Source organism: Typopeltis vanoorti, chromosome 15 (assembly GCF_054136105.1).
Source record: "Typopeltis vanoorti isolate ZY-2024b chromosome 15, IOZ_Tvanoo_1.0, whole genome shotgun sequence".
Taxonomy (NCBI): domain Eukaryota; kingdom Metazoa; phylum Arthropoda; class Arachnida; order Uropygi; family Thelyphonidae; genus Typopeltis; species Typopeltis vanoorti.
The window spans coordinates 72,449,992-72,474,694 of NC_143563.1; the positions used below are offsets into that span (position 1 = coordinate 72,449,992).

The 24,703-nt window shown below is 35.1% G+C and overlaps 1 protein-coding gene across 1 annotated transcript in view; it reads right to left on the reverse strand.

Annotated features, from left to right (window-relative positions):
• LOC150098880 (phosphatidylinositol 4-phosphate 5-kinase type-1 alpha-like) overlaps positions 1-24,703 on the reverse strand; it is a 322,543-nt gene that overhangs the window by 85,658 nt on the left and 212,182 nt on the right. The gene's annotated exons all lie outside the window — the stretch shown is intronic.

Sequence of the window (24,703 nt, forward strand, 5' to 3'; positions counted from 1 at the left end):
TATATATATATATTATATATAATGAAGACACTGTCATTGAATGCTCAGATCTAAGATCTCTAAGATATGGAAAAGTCTTATTTTAATCACATATCAAAATTTTATTTATTTTTTCCAAAGTAGAACCTGAACAATGGATCGACTTGAAAAAGTAAAAGCCACATGATGTCATACATAAAACAATGTAATGGTATAACTGAAGAAATATTGCAATATTGATAATTCGTTAGCTATTTAAAAAAAAAAAAAAAAAAAATTACTGATGTGTGATCAAAATAAGACTTTCCCATATCTTAGGAAGAGAGAGTCAGTCATTCTGATTTAAGTTTGGAAGGCCTCAGCACTTTCTTTAAACAAACATTCAAATTTATATCGCCATCTATGAAGTAAGTGTTTCAGACCATGGGATGCTGTGGTCTGTATCTATTCAATGCTGTGCCAAGCTAGATTTTTCTGATTTACTGTTGCTAATATAAGATTGGTGTTCTGTATTCTCTTTTCTGCAGAGCATCCAGTTTGTCCAAAATAAGCATGATGACAGTCACAAGGAACTTGGTAGACACCAGGGAGAGCTAGAGGAGACTGTTATCCTTTAGAAAATGGAAACCATGCCAATAATTTCTTGATAGGAAGAAAAGTAGCCACTATATTGTATTTCTTAAGAATTCTGGAAATGGGTTCTGAGATGTCAGAAATATAAGGAATTGGAACTCGACATACATTTTCCTGGTTATTTGAGCTAGAATTATAAGAATTAAAAAGCTGTTGCATGGTCCTTTCTGAGAAGCCACTGAGTTTTAATACATTGTTTGATGTTTAAAGAGTTCCTGCTGTAATAGCTGAAGTGTAGAACAAATAGTATGAGCACATCACAATAAAGTTTTTATAATTCCGGTCATCTGTGATAAATGGTGAGTTGACCATTGAATGTAGCATCCAGTGAAAGTAGGCTTTCAATAACGGAATTAATTCACCTGATGGCGAGCAAAGAAGTAGAATATCTAAAAAGGACAATTTCTTGTCCTTTTCCATTTCCATTGTAAATTTAATTCATTGATATAGATTGTTTATATCTGATAAAAAAAAGTAGGTAATGTGTCTTCATTATGAGCCAGATAGCAAAAACGTTGTCTATATAATGAACCCAAAATGAAGGTTGAGGGTGTATGGACAAGAAAACAATGTCTTCTAAATAAAAGTTAGCAAGTGGACTTCCAATTGAGGTTCCTTAAATGTGACTGTAAAACTTATTCTGACAAAATATCCAGAGTGCATAACAAAGTTGAATAATTTCACTATATCCTATGGAAATGCTTCTGAAAGTAGACAGTGCATCCTCAAGAGGAATATTTGTGAAGAGAGATTCTATATCAAAGCGAACCATTATATCAGTGGGCTGTGGGGAAGCACACACACACACGTGGATCTACAGTCATAAAATACAAACTTAATCCTTTATTAAAAGGGCTCAACCAGTCCTAATAGTGGAGGAAAGGGGGTGGGGAACCTGATATGAATTAAAAAAAAAAAGCATCAGATAAACAAATCCTATCGACCTAATTTAGAAATGGCTTACTAGTTTGTGGAAATTCCACAAACTAGTAAGCCATAGATTTCTTCTTCTCTGTTTCAGATTCACTGATCTTCCCAGAAAGCATACCAAAAGTTCCTATCAAATAAGTTGGCTGATGCCCTAAAAGAATACATAGAAAAATGTAAGAGAGCTAAGCTATGTGTAAAAGCAGCTAAACAAAAGTCATGGGAAGACTAGAAAGAAAACAGAAAATAAATATCAGGAAGGTGGCAAAATGTTCTGGAGGCTATTGCAGAAGCTTAGACATGAAGGAAAGAGTACTGTAAAAGGAATCAAAGATGACATAAAAATTGAAGATAAGAATATTCTAGTGACTGGAATAATTGGTTGCATAAAAATTCACCGAATAAACAATTAACTGAAAATGACAATTTAACGAATAGCAATTCGTTGAAAAGGCAATTCACCGATAATTTTTCGATGAATTTTTTCATACATACATCTTCAAGGCCTACTTTTCCTAATTGGGTTGTGGGGGCAACAGCTGCAAGAGGAACTTCCAATGGTCACAATCCTCTGCCACCAAGCTCAGGTGTTCTGGTGAGATTCCAAACGTGTCCACCCAAGGCTTTGGATATAATCCAGCGAGTCCTTGGCCTTCCACGTGGCCTCCACCCTCTGGCTTGGCAAAGAGGGCCTGCTGAGGGAGCCTCTCTTGTGGCATTCTGACCAGGTTCCCGTACCAGCGTAACTGTGATCTCTCAACATGGAGAAGCAGCGGTTGAGTATTGAGGGTTTCCCGAATTGCAGAGCTTCTGACTCTGTTGAGTTATAGCCCCACAACCCCCTCGAAGGAACCTCGTTTCAGCCGCTTGGATTCGTGTCCCCATTCTTTCGGTCATTACCCAACTCTCATGACCATAGGTGAGGATGGGGACATAGACTGTATTGAAGACAGCCAGCTTTGCCTTCTAGCTTAACTCCTGCTTCAATACTACCGAACGGCCAAGCTCCTGCAATGTTGAGCTTGCTAAGCCAATTCGAGTATCTAGCTCTACGTCCCATTTTCCATCATTCGTGAATATGGACCCAAGGTATTTAAACTTCTCCACCTGTCTCATTGGGACTCCACTTACATTTAGAGTGCACTGGGATGGTTGTCTTGAGACCACAAATGTTTCAGTTTTGGCCACACTGATCTTCATTCCGGCGTCTGCTGGAGGTCATCTCTGTGGAAGAGCTAAGCCGAACTAGGTCATCTGCAAAAAGCAGATGTCCAATGCTACATTTTCCAATTCTGACACACTCACTGCCTCGGTTGTGCCTATCAATCCAGTCCATAAATATTATGAAAAGGAGGGGTGACAGAACACACCCTTGGCAGAGGCCAATGGAGACTGTGAAAGGTTCAGACTTTGTGCTGTTTACCCTGACACAAAACTCTGGGCATTCATACAGGGACTTGATGGCAGCTAATAGTTGACCATCCGCTTCATACTCCTGTACTACTTGCCAAAGCTTATCCCGAGGAACCCGGTCATATGCCTTCTCCAAGTCCACAAAACATGTCTACACATGTTTTGTGGACTTGATTCGATGAATTTTTTCATAATTCATCGAAAAGTAATTTTATTGCAAACTATTGTTTAAAAGTGTTCAGTAACAATACCCAACATTCAGTACTGGACCAAGATAATTTCGCCCCCAGAGCAGACTCCGTGTATGATGCCCCTAAGTTTTTTTTATACTTAAGTACTTCCAAATTATAAGTATAAGAATTTTTTTAAATTATTAATAATTTCTGAGCAACAGCATTTTCAACAGATAACAAGGCTAAAGAATTTAATCTCTCACTCCCCATTGTCGATCGCAAATATGTTTTGATAAGTTTTAATTTGCTAAAACTTCAGCTGTTGCTACTGTTATAGGAATTGTCAGCAAAACTTTCAATGCGACCCACGTATTTGGAACTATATTCTGCAAATTGCTTGCTTTTAAAAATTGTAAAGTTTCTAAATTGATGACGGCAAATTGATGATGTTTTCTGTCATTAACTGTCATTTTTGAATTTGAAATTTGCGAATCATTATTTACCGATAATTTTTCAATGAATTTTTTAATAATTCACCGAAAAGTAATTTTTTTGCAAACTATTGTTTAAAAGTGTTCAGTAACAATACCTAACATTCAGTACCAGACCAAGATAAGGAGTGCAGGTTCTAAGGCCCTAGTGCTGTATTTTGTTTTGGCGCCCTGGGTAAGATTAAGAGTTAGCCTGTTCCTTAATCCGGCTCTGCTAATATTATTCAAGATACAGACAACATATGTAAGTGGTCATTGAAACGTAAAATTATTTTGTTGCATTTTAGAACATTGTGTACATACTGCAGATAGTGATTTATCTCTAGAGAATAAAGTCGTTCTACCAAATTTCGTTACAATAACACTAGTCAGACTGAAATTAAAGCTTTAATATATATCTTAAATGTAAAATTTCATCCAGCCAGATTGGAATTACTAATATCATTTCGAAACTTCTTTATGAAAATGTTATAATGAAAGTGATCTACTCGGAACTAAAACTGAACCGTGCAGGCAGCTTCTTGTACTGAACTGCGAATTCCACTAACTCAGAGAGTTATTATAATACATAAATACATAATTTCAACAAGTTTAATTCTTTGTAGCTCCGAAGTAGCTGAAATGAAAAATGTAACGATTGAAAGTTTTTTGTAAAAGTTTCAAATATCGAATCTGACTAAAATTCATCCTATAATAATTGCTGTACTGACATCATATTATTAGACTTAAAACATTATTACTAGTAACAATAATAATGGAGCCTCTGTACCTCAGTCGGTATAAACGAAGCCTGTCCAAAGGCATTAGGTCACAACCCTATCCTTAGCCTTTATCAGTGAAAGGCTAGTAACCTGTTCTGAGGAAATTTCATATTTCAGTCAAAGAAAAGCTGGACAGACTGTCAGGGGAAATGACCATGATTCAGGAAAAATGTAAACGAAACTGGAAGAAGGAACATATAATGAAAATCGCAACTTGGAGGAGTATCGCACATAAAGTCAATGTAAAGATTAGTAAAAAAAAAAAAAAAAAAGTACCAAACAAACAAATAACTATATACAAATCTATAGCAGAGTAAAAAAGGGACAAAAGAGCAAAGGCAGGTATAATAATAATGATACAAAAATCTATGAAGAACAATATTGTATATTATAATTACTGGACTGAAACGTGAATAGAAATTAGACTCGAAACATTAAAAAGTCGCATAATAATCAGGAAATATAAACCAGAAGATGGTCACAAACAGTGAGATTTTGTCATTTATAATAATATGAGAATAATGAACATAAAGAGATACACGAATCTATATATATATACACACACTAGTATACTAACAAGTGCCTTGAGATATGCAAATATTTCGTATATACGAAACTACACTACCCTCTGTCCAGTTTTTTAGAACATACAGTGGTTGTATGAAATATGTTCAATAAGCACATCTAATCAATAATCTCCAAAGCGCATCACATACAATGAGCCGCTTTATATTTCAAGGATAAAAACGCTCTGCTTCACATTTTGATTTTTTGTTCAAAAGATATAAAATTTCACATGCGTGAAAATAAAATAAATTACACCTATTTCAAATATGAAATCAATCTTAGCAATGCGTTTATTATTACTGGCAATATTTGCTATCTTTTATTTTTACAATCTGCACTGACTGTAAAAAACAAAACACAAGGTATTTTATTCAGGTTCTTTTGTTTTTCTGAAAATATTGCAGAAAATTCTTGTGGTATTTTAATGCTTGCAATAAAATAATTACATTAAACATATGAAAAACATGATGGGTTCAAATAATGTGTAATATATAAACTTTTTTTTTGTGAAAGTCCAGTATACTCTGTCATTATGTTTACTGTTAGATACTTTATTGTTAATTAGATGTGACTTCTGATGCAAGCAAGGGTGTGCTGGAAACATTTTTAATAATCAGCTCGCTAATATAAAAAAAATTAAAAAATGCAGTGGGTTTTCCCTTTGTGAGCATGGCACTCAAACACCCTCCCCTCATTTGTCAGGGCCTCTATTTGCATCGCAATGCCAAGATGACGGACATTCTATCCCTCCTGAAAACCCTTTACTACCACAAACAACCATCCAGTCAACTAATCCGTCAAGCTGCCAACTACAACCTTGGAGACTTCTGAAAATACAGAAGACTGAAATCCATCATTGCAGACAACACCAGCAATCGCAAAAAACTCACAAGAAGAGGCCATGAGCCACCCCCACTCACAAACACAGATGAAGGTATCAAGAGTCAAGGACTGTTCATTTACCAAAGAAGTTAACCATCCATTAGCCATTGTGCATTGACGTACGTGCCAGTCTACAGTTTCTAGTTGTTGCCGGTTTAATAACCGGCTCCCAAAAATTCAACAACCCACTGGTGCGAGCCAGCTCCAGCACACTATTGAATGGAAGGCTTTACAAAACACAAACAGGGAGACCATTCATTTCAAATGTATTTATTTATCGTAAATACATTTTACCTCAATATATAGAGGCTCGTAAAAAAAAAGAGCATATACTTCAAAGATCATCTTGAAACAACCAGTTAATTATTCACTATACTAGATAACTTTTATCATTAACATAATTCTCCTGGAGTCAAAGACTCATCGAGGGAGAAATTTTTACAACAAACCTCCTTAGGAGGGTAGCCAATCTTCCGGTTTACCTGGGACATTCCAAATCCTTATCCTTTGTCACAGAGTGTGTCTTAAAATCCCGGATTTTGTGAACGAGGCATAGGAATTCTTAAATAAAATTTAAAAGAAAAAAAGTTAAGGGTAATGGATTTTGAAAACCAGAACCTGTAATAAGAAACAAAAAAAGAAAATAATCATGGATGGGACTTTTATTATTATTTGAGACTTCTAGAGAGTCGACTCATCGATGGAAGGAGTGAAACCTTCTCTTAAACTCATTTGAATGCTGGATTCACTCACCACTTCCACAGGCAAACTGTTCCATTCACTGCTCTGTGAAAGAAAAATCTAGCTCCTGTCCCTTTGTTAGCTGCACACAAACTTATCTTCCATGGATGCCCCCCCCCCCCCTTGTCCACCTTCCATATAAAGAAATATTTCAACAGTTGATAACCTATGACACGTCCTCCCCAAACATTTGTAAGGCCTAGAGCAAGAGTAAAAATGGACACCTGCATATTATTCCATAGGTCTAAATATTAAAAGTTATAAATCAAGATAACAAACTGTTAAATAAAATAAGTTATATTCTCCTTTCTTGACAAATATGGCTTAAAACGACAAAATCGAAAGATGTGTGTAAAGTTATGGTTTTTCCATGACTCAAAGTCAGCAAAATATCGAATATGGCTGAATTTAATTATTGCTCATGTCTGGATGTTCGGGTGATGCGCCACAATGTTTGCATGTGTAATAAAATAAAGACAATAAATAGTTCATAAATTATTATATATTTATTCTTTTTTTATATAAGATTGATTCTGATTTTTTTTTCTTCTTTTTTTTTTTGTAATATGCATGTCTTCTAAAGCATGAGGCAGTGTCCCTCTTGCCTGGGTATAAGGGCAGCACTAACCAATAACTTTCAGAAGTTTATCCTTTTTCTTCTGTTTACCTGAATTTCATCGTCTGATGTAAGACCACTGCTCTGCTTATTGGAGTCCTGAAGTTGCCTGAAAAAGTTCAATGTTTTGTCTCTAGGGCAGGGTTTCTAACTATTGAAAATAATAAATAAAAATACAAAAAAAAGTGCACCCATGGTACAAATGTACTATAGGTATGTTTAAAACCTTTCATGGTGGGTGCTACATTAAACAAAAAATAAATAAAAACAGGAGATCAAATCTGCACACATGGTAGTCCTAGTGCAGTTGTATCATGGTTTGGTAAAAGAGGCAAAATAACTTCCTTATCCTTACACATCAATGCTTGTTTCTACATCACAATTATTCAAGAAACTGTATTTTTGGTTTTTATAATGTTACATTTGAACTTCAGTTTTATATGCACCATAATGCCCATGAGATTCCCTAGTCTCATCAATTTCTTTTGCAACATAATCTCACCAATATAATATGCCACTGGAAATCTCATCATGCCTAAGTGCATAACTTAACACTTTATAACATTGAACAGATAGCGATTATCAGGTTTCCATAGTTCTAGGCTATAGAAATCCTTCTACAGGTGATGTATAACAAGCAAAGATAGACATCACCTTCTATAGGTGATGTCTATCTTTGTGTCATCAGCAAACAATTGCATATCGCCTGTTAGACCTTTCCTAATGTTATTAATATATAGACTGAACAACAATGGTCCAGGGACTGATCCCTGGGGTACACCATTGGTCACCTTAAATCTGGTAGATTTACACTCATCTTAGTTTATGCAACAGACTTTTATGTGGTATCCTATCAAATGCCTTATCCAAATTATCACACAATATTGAATGACAATTCCAATTAGATTTTTGAATACCAGTGCAGAATCACGCAAAACGCACAGGTATTCTAGTGCTGCATACCTATGCAGTGCACTCTCTCTAGATATATATATATATATATTAGTAAGAAAATATTGTGACTATATCATTTTGGCCACTAACTTAATTTTAGAATAAGATTACACTGGTTTTTTTATGGACCAATGAATTTAATGATAGATTATGCCAACAAGTTTCACCAACTGGGCTATTTGGCTTCTTCAGGGCATACAAATGGTAAAGATAACTCAAAGTCACTAGTACATAGAACAAACGAATAAAATATAATATAAATTAAAAAGAAGTATAACATCATACGCATGGAGAATGTGTTTCATTAGTATTGTTCTGTATGCACGCTCTGTAGTTTGCAGCGAAATTAAATTCTGCAAGCTTAGCGATCTTATTAGGGTTTTCCATATGTCAGGCAGGATCATTCCTTGATTTCTGTTTAGACTGCTTTCAGAACAGAGAACCACTGTGGCTTTTTTGAAATTGTGACACCAGAAATCTTCTTCTAGATAAGGCATGGAACTTTTGTCTACCATTCAATGGTGTGGCTTGTGTTGAAAAAATGCATGGCTAATCCGGAACTATCTATTCTGTTGTTTTTAACATCTCCAACGTGTTCCTTTTTTCTTATTTCAAGACTTCTTGAGGTCTGCCCTATGTAGTTTAACCCACAAGAGCAAGGAATGTTGTATACTCCAGCGTATTTGAAGAAGGCATTGCTGTCTTCAAATCTTAACATGTTTCGGATTGTCTTGACTGCTTTGAAAGTTACTCTAATTTCAAAAGTTTCGAAGACTGTTGCAACCTTTGACACTGTTCCTGCATAAGGGATGGCAATTGAGGATTTATATCGAGTCTTGGCAGATATATAAATCCTCAATTGCCATCCCTCATGCAGGAACAGTGTCAAAAAAGATTGCAACAATTTTCGAACCTTTTGAAATTAGAGTAACTTTCAAAGCAATCAAGACAATCCGAAACATATTAAGATTTGAAGACAGCAATGCCTTCTTCAAATACGCTGGAGTATACAACATTCCTTGCTCTTGTGGGTTAAACTACATAGGTCAGACATCAAGACGTCTTGAAATAAGAAAAAAGGAACACGTCGCGGATATTAAAAACAACAGAATAGATAGTTCCGGATTTGCCATGCACTTCTTCAACACAAGCCACACTATCGAATGGGAGATGAAAGTTCCATGCCTTATCTAGAAGAAGATTTCCGGTGTCACAATTTCAAAAAAGCCACAGTGGTTCTCTGTTCTGAAAGCAGTCTAAACAGAAATCAAAGTATGATCCTGTCTAACATATGGAAAACCCTAACAAGTTGGCTAGGCTTGCCAGAATTTAATTTCGCTGCAAACTATAGAGCGTGCACACACACAACAATAACTAACGAAACACACGCTCCATGCGTATGATGTTATGCGTCTTTTTAATTTATGTTAAATTTTATACGTTTGTTCTATGTACTAGCGACTTTGAGTTGTCTTTACCATTTGTAATTATGCCAATAAGTTGGTGAAACTTATTGGCATAATTTATCATTAAATTCATTGGTCCATAAAAAAACCCAGTGTAATCTTATGTTGAATTTTTTCTTGACAATTATTCATAAGACTATTACACTTTTTTTTATATAATCTTTGTCAAGTAGCTTTATTTTATCCTCCTACATGTTTCGCCAATTTTTCTATTGGCATCCTCAGGGAATACAAACTAGTAAGCTAAAATGAAGGTTACAGACTAGGTTATAACTGATGGTTCTAATTCATACAAAAAATTGGTATTGTGCATGACAATGTGCGTGTCTCGTTAACGTGATTTATTTGTTATGGCTCATGACGTAATTGTTATGAAAGTTCATTTCTTTGATGTTTAATGATCTGATAAAAGTTTTCCAAATTTCTGGTAAAATTAGACCTTGATTCTTGTTTAGGTTTTCAGTTTTACGAGCGACTGTAGCTGCTTCTTTAAAGGTTCTTGAATGGTAGTTATCTTTTATGTATGGCATAAGGCTCTTATCCCACTCAATGTGATGGTTAGTAGAGGCAAAGTGGCATGAAAGGCCTGAAATGTCTTGTCTGTTATTTCTGACATATCCTATGTGTTCTTTCTTTCTCGTTTCAAAGCTTCTAGAGGTCTGAGCTACGTAACTAATACCGCATGAGCAAGGTATATTATATACTCCAGAGTACTTGTAGAATGGGTGAGGATCTTTCGGTGATCTTAAAAATTTCCGAATAGTGTTGATTGGTTTGAATGCCACTCTGATCTTATGTGGTTTTAAAAGGTTAGCTAATTTTTTGGAAATGTTGCTGACAAAAGGAATCGTAATTGTACTGATGTATTGGACATCATCACGTTGTTGATGTGGTATATCAGTAAAGAGAATATATCAGTATATCAAAAAAAAAAAACTAAAATCAATGCACCCACTAACTCCTAGATTGTATGGCCTTCCAAAAATTCATAAAGAAGGTATACCATTACGTCCAATAGTTGATGGAATCTATTCTCCCACTTACCAACTGTCCAAGTATCTTGCGAAGATTTTACAACAACACATGCACGTCTCGGATACTTATATTAAAAACTCAAAACATTTTATAGATAAAATAAAAAACATCCCTATCTTTGAAGAGGATATACTAGCAAGCCTGGACATTACATCTCTGTTTACTAACATTCCAGTGGTTGAAGTCATCAACATCTTAGACAACTTGTTCCCAAGAAATATCACTACTTTGTTCAATCAGTGTTTAACTTCTATTTCATTTGGCAAAAAACGATCTACAAACAACTCACTGGATTAGCTATGGGTAGCCCCCTCTCACCTCCTTGTGCTGACTTATTCATGGAAGATCTAGAGTAAAAAATCTTATTCAAGTTCATTCCAAAACCGAAAATTTGGTACAGATATGTAGATGACATCTTTATCATTTTGGAATCATACGAAAGAAGAACTAATGAATTACCTCAACCAAATCAATAGTTTCCACAATACCATCAAATTCACATTAGAAATGGAAAAAGATAAAAAACTGCCATTCCTTGACATTTTAATAAAGAAACAAACCAATAATAGTATCAACCTATCTGTATACAGAAAACCTACAAATACTGGATGTTACCTCCATTTTAACTCAGCTCATCACATAGCCCAGAAACTTAGCATTATCCATAGTCTCAAGAAAAGAGCTATACAGTATACGACAAACAAGGATGACCTACTAACAAAATTAACCACAATATCCAGAGAACTTCCTTCAAATGGTTACCCAAAAAGACTCTATAACAAGATTCTCTTTACTGATATACCACATCAACAACGTGATGACGTCCAATACATCAATACAATTACAATTCCTTTTGTCAGCAACATTTCTAAAAAATTAGCTAACCTTTTAAAACCACATAAGATCAGAGTGGCATTCAAACCAATCAACACTATTCAGAAATTTTTAAGATCACCGAAAGATCCTCACCCATTCTACAAGTACTCTGGAGTATATAATATACCTTGCTCATGCGGTATTAGTTACGTAGGTCAGACCTCTAGAAGCTTTGAAACGAGAAAGAAAGAACACATAGGATATGTCAGAAATAACAGACAAGACATTTCAGGCCTTTCATGCCACTTTGCCTCTACTAACCATCACATTGAGTGGGATAAGAGCCTTATGCCATACATAAAAGATAACTACCATTCAAGAACCTTTAAAGAAGCAGCTACAGTCGCTCGTAAAACTGAAAACCTAAACAAGAATCAAGGTCTAATTTTACCAGAAATTTGGAAAACTTTTATCAGATCATTAAACATCAAAGAAATGAACTTTCATAACAATTACGTCATGAGCCATAACAAATAAATCACGTTAACGAGACACGCACACTGTCATGCACAATACCAATTTTTTGTATGAATTAGAACCATCAGTTATAACCTAGTCTGTAACCTTCATTTTAGCTTACTAGTTTGTATTCCCTGAGGATGCCAATAGAAAAATTGGCGAAACATGTAGGAGGATAAAATAAAGCTACTTGACAAAGATTATATAAAAAAAGTGTAATAGTCTAGTGTAATCTTATTCTAAAATGAAGAAAATATTATGTCAAGGTTTGTGAATTTCTAAAGTTGGTCATCCTGCTTCTTAGTGTCCACAAATTCATCAACACATCTTTGTGTAAATCTATTCATACTCTAATTCCATTTAGACATCAGTTATTCTAAGTAATATAATAAAAAGAAGTTCTTGAACTTATTCAGCATAATCTTGTGCAACTTCTAGGAATGCCCCTAATTCTTATCCCTTTCTCTAGTTTTATCATTTAAAAAATCTCTCCTATCCCCATTCACTAAATACTTCTCAACAGCTTAAGCATTACAATCATATTCTTTGCATTCAGAGATATTGCAACTACATGGGAAAATGACCAGTCAATATCAGTGGTTTTCAGGAAATTGAATTCAGATTATTAGCGCTAAATTCAACTATGAAACACTGTCGTTTTAGGACAATATGATAGATTTTACAAGTTGGGCGTGTTGTACGTAGGAGTGACAATTTCTTTACTTGTGACATTTTTCATTGTTTTCTCATAAAAAGATCCATAATTTTAAATTTGTCATCCCCCCTCCCTCCGAAAGTATGATACATCATATAGATTAATTCAAGTGCTAACATTCCAGAACAATCTGCGGTCATTTCTGTTGAACGGAAAAAATGACACTTCTGTTTTCCTAAAATGATTACTGTAAATAACTTGCATGGTTATGATTAATTTAGTGCACCCATTGGCATGCTTTTAAGCAACGTACCTAAAATCAGCACTATTTGAAATGTAATTTTTTCCCCATTGGTTGTGACATATGAGATTATACAAATTAAGATATTTTAGAGAAGTGCATATTGATAGTAGCATAGTTTGGTTACTGCCCTTCTGAAATTCGTAGCTACATGCCTTCTTCCAGTGTGGCGAATTTCATAAAACATCATTTCACTGACGTTTTAACAATTATAACAGGCGAAGTTTCTGATGGTATTACGTGTGATATAACACAAGTTAGTGAAATAATTTGGAAGAAAGGATGTACACGATTTGTTTGCCAAGCAACTTTCATCTGCAGTTACTTGATTAAACAGGTATATAAATAATTAAACTAGTACTTTGTAAAAAGATCGGCAAAGAATGTTGCTCGAATCAGCATGAGTAATTGGATACACCCATTCATCAACACATCTATTATAAATCTATTCACAGTATAAGTTCATTTGCTCTGCAGCAAATGAATAACCAGTTTGAAGGAAGTTTGGTTTTCCGATTTGAAGTGACACGATGCTTTTATAAAAGTAGAATTCACAAAAAAAATATTCGTTTATACCGAGTGCCTGGGAAGGAGGGAGAGAGAGAGAGAGAGAAGAAAAGAAAACCAGTCAATTGCTTGCCACATTTAGTGAACAAGAACTTAGGTAGTTATAACTTAACTGCTGATACTCCTGTGATTCATTGCCCATAATTTATCATTTTAGTTACCTTTAAAATTATCGGAAGTGAACTGAAATTTTCATAGCAGAGTGGACACCGTTATCTGCTTACTATAATTTTTTTAATTATGGGCATTTTGAGATACACTGCACTGAAATACAGTTTTTTTTTAAAATATTAATAAATAATTATTATTTTGGGGACAGTACACGACTTGAGTCTCCCATGATGAGTCGTGGAAGACTCAAATTATCCATACAATATCTATCACATATCATCTTGAACTCATTGACAGACAAAGCACTTACAACCGAGTCAGGCAACGCATCGCATTCATTCACAACTCTCCAAGCAAAAGATCTAGTCCTCACACCCTTGTTAACCACGCTCTTACTTAATTTCCAGGGATGACCTCTTGTTCTTCCAGCACTATCCCACTGCTGAAATATTTCCCCTGTATCAATCTTATAAAAACTTTTCAGTAACTTAAATGTTTCTATCATATTCCTCGTTTGCTGCTATTAACCAACTTCTGCAATCCACACACCTTCAATCTATCCTCAGAGGATAGATTGAACTTAATAACACATTAACTACTTGTTAATGTGTTCTTCAACAGCCAAGTGATCATAGGCTACCTTAGCAATATGTCCTCTAAACTTTAACTCTGTCTACCACCATCCCTAAATTTCTAGCTTCATCTATTTCTTGGAGTACAGTGCCATCAATACATGCATTTTATATGATAAAGGAGGATGTGACTCGCTATACTATACCACAGTGGTACGGAGCCTAACGTGTGTTATGACTGGGGTATGCCTGTATTATTATTATTAACATGCGAACTTCATCATAGCGTAACTTGAATGCATTCACTGTCTCCACACTTCTGGGCAATGCATTCCAACCACCCACAACTCTCCATGCAAAACTCTACTCCTCACCCATTTGCTCATGCCATTTTTATACAGCTTCCAGAAATAGCTTCTTGTTACTCCCCCCCCGCCTCCACACTCCAAAGTCGCAACCTGATTTATGAAAAATCGGATTCACATTAATCCGGTAATAACTCCTTACCAACTTATATGTCTCGATCATCCCCCCCCCCCCCCAATTTGTCCTCTCCAATAGACTCTGCAATTTGCACTTCCTCAATGCCTTTTGATACTCAGCATTCCAGAGCCTAGAAACCACTTTAGTCAATCGCCTCTGAATCATTTCCAACATATCTTGATTCTTTTGAAAACTTTTGAAAATCTGATGACCAAATCTGTGCACAGTAATCTGATCAAAGATTTATATAGTGGAATCATAACGTCCTTATTCCTATATGTGTTTTCCTCATCATTGCAATAATGCACTGTGTTGTTCTCACAATTTCAGGTCTTATCCACCAATATCCCAGATCCTTCATCTCGTCTAAGATATCACTCCACAAATCTTATACTAAGCATCCCATCTCTTCCAAAACTATAAAGCCTTACACTTTGCTAGTTGAACTGGTCCCTTTCATTCACTCATTCAGAAAGTCTATTCAAGTCCACTTGCAAGGCTGCAACATCCATTGTACTCCTCATAGTTCTTCCCAAATAACTGTATATCACCTCTCTCAATATCATTTATATACAAATTAAAAAACTATGTCAATCAAACAGACCCTCGGGGCACAGCACTAGTGGCTTTCCTCTTCTGGAATATCGCACCCACATAATCAACTTGCTGATACCTATCAGACAGCCATTCTCCAATCCAGTACATTAATCTAGTATTCAACTCATCTGTTCCAATTTAATTTCTAGTTGTGATGTAGCAATCAATCAAAGGATATTCCTTTGGAATTTGGATAAATCTGATTGGTGTTAAAAAGAAAAGTTAAAGCTGTAGTTAACTCCTTGGAACATTCCCTCCAGACATGTGGTGATATATATACTATGAAGTCCTACAGCCTTCTTAACATCAAGTTTACTCAATTCCTCTCATACCTCCTGCACATTCACTATCAGTGGCTTTTTTACCTCTCTGGTCTTGAGAAAAGATTTTTTTACATAATCTTTTCCAGATTCTGTCAAATTCACATAAAATAACTTAATGAAATACCCCCCACACACACACAAAAAGTGCCATGCACGGCTACATATGCACTACTTGAGAAAAAGTCAATGGCCATCCCCATGGGCAAGATGCCAGTCAGTATAAGTTGGAGGAATTTGATGCTCCCAAGTCAGTATAACTGTGTCCGGGTGAAATGGCTATGAGAGGGTAACTGACGGAGTTTGAAAAAGAAGAGGCATTATGATAGGATGCCATGATGCAGGCCTATCTGTTCGGCAAACTGTTAACAAATTGGACTATCCCAGGTCAACAAACAATGATACCACATTGAAATGGGAGTGCAGGGAGTCAACTTTAAGTGCTACCCACAATGGACGAACCACCACACTCACCGAACAAGATCGAAGAGTGATACAAAGGATAATATGTAAAAACCGCCATTCGTCGGATGACATGTTGAATGCAAAGTTCTGGGCATCGACTGGAACATGAATCTGCATAAAAGCATTCAGGACCTTGGCTCACAACATGTGTATCCACTGTAGAACTGGAATATGCAAGTCACGCATTACTCGAACCAACATGCAGCATCGTCGTCTTCAGTTGCTCAAAGAGCATGTACAGTAGGACGTTGAAGCTTGGAAAGCTGTGTTATGGAGCGACGAATCACGTTACACCCCTCTACCGAGCAGATGGCCAGATGTGATGCCCAGTGAATGTCTTTTACCTTTTTTTTTGTGTAATGTGTTATGGCATTGCTATGGAACTGACCATTGTCTCTTTCAGCAAGACAATGCAGATTGTCATAAGGCTGCTGCTGTAACTGTGTGGTTTGTAGATATGAACATCAACACACTTGACTGGCCTCCACAGAGCTCTGATCTCAATCCTATTGAACATATGTGGAATGAACTGAAGCATCAGGTTTTATCAAGGGATGTCTATCTCACAACAGTCCAGAATCTCATTACATGTTTACAGGATGGAATTGGTCTAAATTACCCATTGATCGCTATTCCTTGCAGAAAGTATCACCTGTAGGATTGCTGCAGTCACCACATCAAAAGGAGGTCCTACATCTTATTAAAATGGGCTCCATGGCTGTATGTTCTTCACACTATGGTCTCATTCGCCTCTTTCCATGCAGTTTATAAAGGCAATAACATGCTAAGCTTCAACAGCATCACAAGTTAACCATGCTACCAGCCAAGAAGTCTACAGATGTCAAGGTTATCATGGATGCGAAGTGCATATTAAAATTGTAATACCATTGATATTACATTAAAATATATGATGGATACAAAGCATATAAGGATGCATATTTGATCCATAATGGCCAGTAAGGTGGTTAATCCAATAAACAATGAAGTCCTTTTTGATAAACACACTTCACTTAACATGCTTTATGATTCATTTTTCAGTGAATTGTTTTTTCAATTCATTGTCGATCGATGAATGGCTATTTCGAGGAACTGCCTTTCGATTATTCAAAGAACTGCTTTTCAATTAATTGTTTGATTGTTTTTTCGATAAATTGTTTTGGGTCAACTCTCCTGATACTGGAGTAATTACTTTGAAAAACTGTGATACGAACCAAGCAGTGACAGAACCATACTAGAAAATTTTCACGAGAAATGCAAAGAGGAGTATATACATCAATACTTAAGGTAAAAAAAGCCATCAAAGCCTGAAATGTGGAAGGGTAGTGGGAGTAGATATTTGACCAGAAATGCTTAAGTATGAAGGTATAAAAGTTTTGCAGTGGCTACACTGCATAATTCAGAAGGCCTTGTCAGAAGTCAAATTCTCAATGATTGTAGTAGAGCTCTTATTGTACCACCTATATATATAAAGGGAATAAAACTGAATGTGAGAATTACAGAGGAATTTCTCTACTAAGTGTTCCACGTAAGATTTATGCAAGCATACACAAAAAGGGGTTGAGAAAGATTGTGGAAGAGAAACTTGAAGAACAAGCTGGATTCATTTGTACTGAATCCAGCTTGGAGAAGAACAAGCTGGATTCAGTACAAATGGAGGTTGTCAAGATCAGATTTTCACTTTAAGACAAAGACATCAAGGATTATACTGTGCCAGGACACAGCAGAACAGTGACCTGTTCTGAGAACAGGCCTTTGGTGGGATTTGAACCAGCAGCCTCTTGCCTGGAGAGTGGATACACTTACCACTTGGCCAACCAAAAATAGTTGAGAAACCTTGAGAATATGACAAGGATCTGTACTTAAGTTTTGTAGATCTGGAAAAGGCATACAACAAGGTGGCCAGAGAAAAGCTTTTCAAAACACTACAATTATATGAGGTGAATGGAACATTATGCAGAGCCATACATAATCTGTATATAAATTGTCAGTTAGAATTGAAGTAGACAAAGATGGCGTGATGTAAAATCAGGGGTAAGACAAGGATGCACATTTATCTCCACTCTTATTCATCATCTATATGGATCACATTAAATGACAACAAGCCTGATATTAGAATTGCAGATGTCAAACTTAGCTCTTTGCTTTATGCAGATGTACTTCTAAACACATCTAGTGCAAGTCTCCAGGATTCTCTAACTAAACTGAATAACAGCTGTAACAAATTTGGCATGAAAATCTGCAACAAATAGACCCAAAACTATGAAAATATACAGGAGCATAAAAACTCAGCTGCATTCAGAATGGAGATCCTATAGAACAAGTAAAATATTTTAGCTATTTAGACACAGTTTTTAGTGAAGATAGCAAATTAAATCTGGAAACAGACAAAAGAATAAGCAAACTTGGTATGGTAGGTAGCCAGTTAAATAAATTTACATGAAAAAAGAGAGAAATTAGCCAAAACACCAAACTAGCAGTGTACAAACCAGTTTTAAGTTATGGATCTGAAAGTTGAGTTAGAAATAAAGCATTTCATCAGAGACTAGAGACCACAGATATGAGGGTTTTGAGAAAAATTAGAGGAATGAACCAATGGCAGAATCATATTAAAAATGAAAATATTAGTAAGGAACTTGACAATAGTATTCAAGAATGTGTTCAGCAGAGCTAATATAAGGTTTTATATGGCCACTTAAATAGAATGGGTGAAGAAAGTTTAGCAAAACAGATGTTTGATGCCTCAGTCTTCCTGTGGATCATTTCCACAGGAAGACCGAGGTCTAGGTGGATTGATTCAGTCAGAAGTGGCTTAGAAGCACGAAATGTTAGCTATGACAAGAATGGAGTGCTGTCAAGTAATAGACTAATTTGGAGGTAAATTGTGGATAAGAGATTAATAATAACGTAAACTGAATCATGTAGTGCCATCATAGTAACCTGAACACCTCTTGGGGGTACGTATCTGGAAATTGATGATGATGATAGTCTTTCCATCTCACAGCTGGTCTTCCACTCTCTCTCTTGCTCTCCCTCCCCCTTTGGTCTATATTTATCCACCTCTATTAGCAGCTGATGTCTTTCCATCCTATATAGATGCTCTTTCCATTTCTTTCTATATTCCTTGATCTTTTCATTTATGCTATAAATATCTAGGTCTCTTCTAATTTTTATAAGCCATAGACTATAGTAATTACCATGAATGGGTTTTAAGGGGGGGGGGATAAAAACAAAAACAAAATATTTGATTACAAAGCTGTAAATAGTTTTTATGATTTTGTTATGATCAAACAAAACCAGAAAAAAAAAAAAAAAAAAAACCTCAAAGCAACATATATTTATCAGAATTTAGAAATTTGAAATTAAATTCCTCAGACCCACTGAAGAATGTAATTTTCTCAAAATGTGAAAAAACACAACTATTTTCTTTTTAAATCTGAAAAACAAAAACAAAACAAATTCAATTAATAAAAAAATGATAACTCTTCATATCACAAATCAGACTGAAATCATAACATATGCCACCCGACTGGTATCTTCCAAGTAACACTTACAATGAGTCAGAATTCATGTAAGTAATTGATTCCACAAAGAACTCGATGAAACACAGTGTATATTTATGAGTGCTGCAAATGCATGTTATTTTGATCCATGAAATGCAAATCTGCTTAGCCAACCACAGAAATGAGTGGAAGGTTTGAATTCAAATAAGCACTGATTATGGACATTACCTTAAAAACTGGTAATTAAAGTACATTTTGTCAGTCCAGGTTGTGTATTTAATTAATGATTCTCTCACAAGTTGTAATATTTTATGACATCAATTCCATACACTTACAGTTAAAGATGTTTCACTAATATGCTTCTATAATACTGTGAGTGAAGAGCTATTAAAAAAAAGCTTAAAACAGGTGGACACCAACTACTGTCATGAAGATTTCAATTGTTGGCTATATAGCCTTCTATAGCTCTACTAATTTCATTTAGGATATTTCAAATGCCCACAACAATGAAAAATTAACACCCATCCCCCATGTATGAAATAAAGAGGAATATTATTATTATATGACACCTCCAGGGAGTTCAAAGACTCATAGAGGGAGGACACCTACTCTTCAACTCTGTCTCTACTGCTAAATACACCAACTACAACTAACCGCAACTACCCAAACGACATCTTTTGCCCACCACCACTAGTATTTCCACATACAATCACAAACATCCATGCCTACAGTGAGATTTGAATCCGCAGCCCTTTGACTGGAGAGTGGATAAGCTAACCACTCGGCCAACCAAGCCGGCATAAAAATAAAAGGCTAAGTAAAAGTTTCTCTAGTTGGCGACTAGAATTGAACTTATGACGCTCTCTCTTTGGGCAATTTAGCACCGAGCTACAAGGTGGCATCATAATAATTTGCGGTGCACAGGGAGAAATAAATTTGTAAAGAAGTTTTTCAGTTTATTTTTCAGATTATATTTAGTTTTTTTTTTTTTTAAAAAAAAAGCTCTCTATACATCATGGAATTTAAAATATCTAAAATCACAAAGATCATTTCAAAATAGTCTGAATTGCAAATTAAAATAAATGCATCCCATTCTTATTCTCAGAAATTTTAATTAACTATTACTAACATTTTGAGGGGCGCAGAATTTAAAGTGGAAAAATGTTTTTTAAACATTAAATACATTTATTTAACAAAACTCAAACATTTTTTAAGAAGTACTTTTAAAATTTTTAATTTTAAAAATCCATTATAAATCAACAATGAAATTTATTTTAAGTAACATCCAGATATTATTCAAACAAATTTTAATTTAAATAATAAATTTACCTAAGTATTTTATCCTTTTACTATGTAACTTTCAAACAAGAAATATTATTGATTGCAGCAAAGCATAAAAAAAGCTGCATGAATAGGATAGTAATAGTAATATAATTACTAACATCATAATAAGACCATGAACAAAAGTCACAAGCTCAAAGTAAATCATGTTTCACTAATAGCAGGTATTATTTGCTAAGAAGAATAAAGTTATCATAATAAAATAATAGGGACAACTTATTTTTCTTCAATTAGTTTACTAAAAAAGAAAGTCATTATGGAAAGAATTTCTTTATTCACAATTATCAGTAATACTTTCTTCATATTTCATATAAGAAAAATGTTGTCAGTTGTAAATTTCTAAAATGCATAGCAGAAGTATTGAAATACAGCCACCTCAAATTTTAATATTATGCTACCAGCATCACACACGTTGTGATGAAGTCAGATAAGAGTAATTTGAGAATATTGGGAATGCTTAATTTTAATTGCAAGTGAAGATTGTTAAAAGGCAATTAGCAAAAGGAGTGCAGAATGTTAGCAGAGTGACCTATAATGCAAGCAATATCTATTAGTAAGCAAGCAAAATATAGAAAATACATATTTATAACATTTAATGCTGTGACAGCTAATGCACCCCTCCCATACTTACATATATACATAAAGTTTTCACAAAATCATTTTTATGCTCAAGTTTGCAGAGCCATAAAAGATAAACCTTTAGGTGAACAATGCAATATAAACATACATATATACAAACAGAAAATTAAAGAATGAAAAAATTAGGTTTATATTTCTATTTCATGCTATCAGAATTGATTCAGATTTACTTCAAAGAATAAGAAACAAAATTCTCCACACATGTATTCAATTAAGACTAAACAGTCAGTCATTTATTAGTGAATATTAGCATTTCATAGAAATGTGAATGGGCTACATTAATGTACTTTTTTTTTTGGTGTGTTAAAATTCCCCACCTTCACAACTGCAGTTTTATTACAAGTGACAAAAACATGCAATACAATGTTCAAATTTCAATTATGCAAAAGCCATTAAAAAAAAAAAAAATCAGCTAACGCCTTTTTATTCCCGTATACAGGGAGTAGGCGAGGCCATTTAGCCCTATCTAACTTTTGGAGACTGAGTGGGCAGTTCAATCTCCACTGATACCAATCAGAGATAGATGGCCCAAGGCTATCACTAATTAAGCGGTACACAGTGAAGAGAGACGACTCAAATGTGCCACCATCTCGTGGTCCCTAACCCTAACACAATATATTTAATGACTGAAATAATGTGGATTCTACGGTCGATTTTCTTGAGTTTACGGGATGAAAAACCCGAGTTTCCGGGAGGAAAAACCCGCTTGCCCGTGCCAGAGATCGACTAACTCGGGAACCGGTCAAAAAAAGGCTTAGAAAAATTTCTTCTAGTCGCCGACTAGACTCAAAACCAAGTCTTCCTTCGTGCGGCCAAGCGCCATGGTGTGCAAATGCCACATCTACTGAGCTACACATGCAAAAGCCATTAGCTACTCAAATGGCTAATATGCAATTAATGCAAGTTCTTATTTCATTATTATTATTATTATTTTTTTTTTTTTTTTACAAATAAAATTCAATGGAATATGGCATGTTCAGTTTATTTATAGACACTGTTTCTGACAGAAATCATTTGGGAATGATGAGTGTTAGGAGAGTAGAGCTTACCATGTTCAAATGAGCATAGTAGCTTGATGTCTGATAACACAAAAATCTTAACCATTAAAACAACTGAGTTAGAATAACTTAATTCAAGAATATCATTCATCTTATGTTGATAATAGCTGTATTATTAATCATAAATAATTTCATACAGAAATGAGGGAACTGACTTTAGCCTCTAAGATGAGAGTAAGAGAGAGGTCATTAATTCTTACTTAGGAAATATCAGGTCATGTCAATTCTTTTTGTTTCTGTGTTGACTGGCTGTTTCTTAAGGTTATAAATTTGCAATATTTTTCAGTTAAGGTTTTAGCCATCAAATGTGCAAATTACATATTTGTCTATATAGTTTACAGAAGGTTTTTCACAATGAGTTGCAAGATAGCTAAAGAGTGCAGGATGCCCCGTGATCTATTCACATATTGAATCTTATTTCTATAATTATTTATTATTGTTGCACTTGTAAAAAAAAATTTTGTGTTCTCATTAAGTGTATCTTGGGGATCTCAAAAATTTCATTTCTGCTGATGTTATTCTTCATTCATCTTCTTGCCCTGCTCCCAACTGTCTATGTTTGATTTGCTGTAAAAATATCATTGGTCATGCCAGTAATTTCTGTAATTTTATGTTTCAGAGCCTGTTTCCTTAATGGAACTTACCATATTTTTCTGTGTATAAGATGCCCCATGTATAAGATGAACCCTGTTTTTTTGAACCCAAAATTAATAATATAAAATAAAAGCCATTTTGCTTTTCATTGGTTCCCCTTCCTTTAAATACTATAACTCAGTGGTTCCCAAACTTTTTCAGTTCAAGGCGCCCTTAGTGTATCAGGATTTTTCCATGGCAAGTCAGATAATAGGCCTACCTAACAGTTGCAATGCACTGTTGGGTGGTTAAGTTAAAAAAAAAAAAATAAATGAAACACTTATTTCAAATTCACAAACAATTTATGGAAAAAGTATTAAATAAGTACATATTTTGAACAATCATATGATCGAATAAATATATTTTAATTAGTGGGAAGGGTGAGTCTGTTGTTCACTGTACATCTTCTCAAACCTTGGAATCAAACTGGGCACAGCTACTCTCATTTCCTGTCCCATTAATTTTCGCACAATACTTGCTTTTTATCACAGCTACTGCCAAAAACCCAGCTTCGCACAAATATTTTGCAGCACCCTAGAGCACAGTTTAGGAACTACTGCCACAACTTGTTTTATCAGAAGATTCTCATACCATATTTTTTGAAACAATCTTGTCAAGGTTAAAATGTTAACTGTAGTTCATTTTCTACAAGAGCAATATTAGTAATTAATATATGATACAATACATATTTAAGTGGCAATTTGACTAACTGTACTCTGGTATTTGCAGTTTGAATTATTTAAAAATGCAAATACAAAGGCTGGTGGAGTGCCATCCAATGATCCAAATGCTAGAAACTTTACAGGAATACATTGTCTATCATGCAGAAGCGATATCCGAGGAAACAATGGTAGTTCCAAAATTCACCAGGGGTGCTGTATGATGCAGTAATTTTTCTGTGTGTGTGTGTGTGTGTGTGTGTGTGTGTGTGTGTGTGTGTGTGTGTGTAAGGTGGAGAAAAGCAACACAAATATAAATAACATTTTTATTTACTTCCATTATGCATTCATAGGCTGTACTGTTTAATATGCTGACCTTCTCAGTATGACACAAACTGCATTCTTCACACAATGTGTTCAATGGCAGAATGCAGCTGGTTGAGACTGATGTTGCACACATGCCGTGTTGTGCTATCTTTCAGCACTGGAAAGTTATCAGGATGATCCTGATAAACCCTCTCACTGAGAAATCCCCAGAGCCAGATCAGGCAAATGAGGTGGACATGCAGTGGAAAATGCACAACTGATCACTCTGGCTCATGTGAAATGTTCTTGAAAAACCTCAACTGATGTGTGGAGGGCCCCAATCCATGCACAGGTACTGCTGTAGCTATGGCACAACAAAACTGTTTATCACATCACGATACCTCTCAGCAAGTAACTGAGCAGGTCACAGGACCCGACTTGCAAATGTCCTCAAAAAATGGTCAAATGATAAATGAAGCCTCTAAAGGAATTTGCTAGATTGCATGTAGGTTTTTTGCATAGC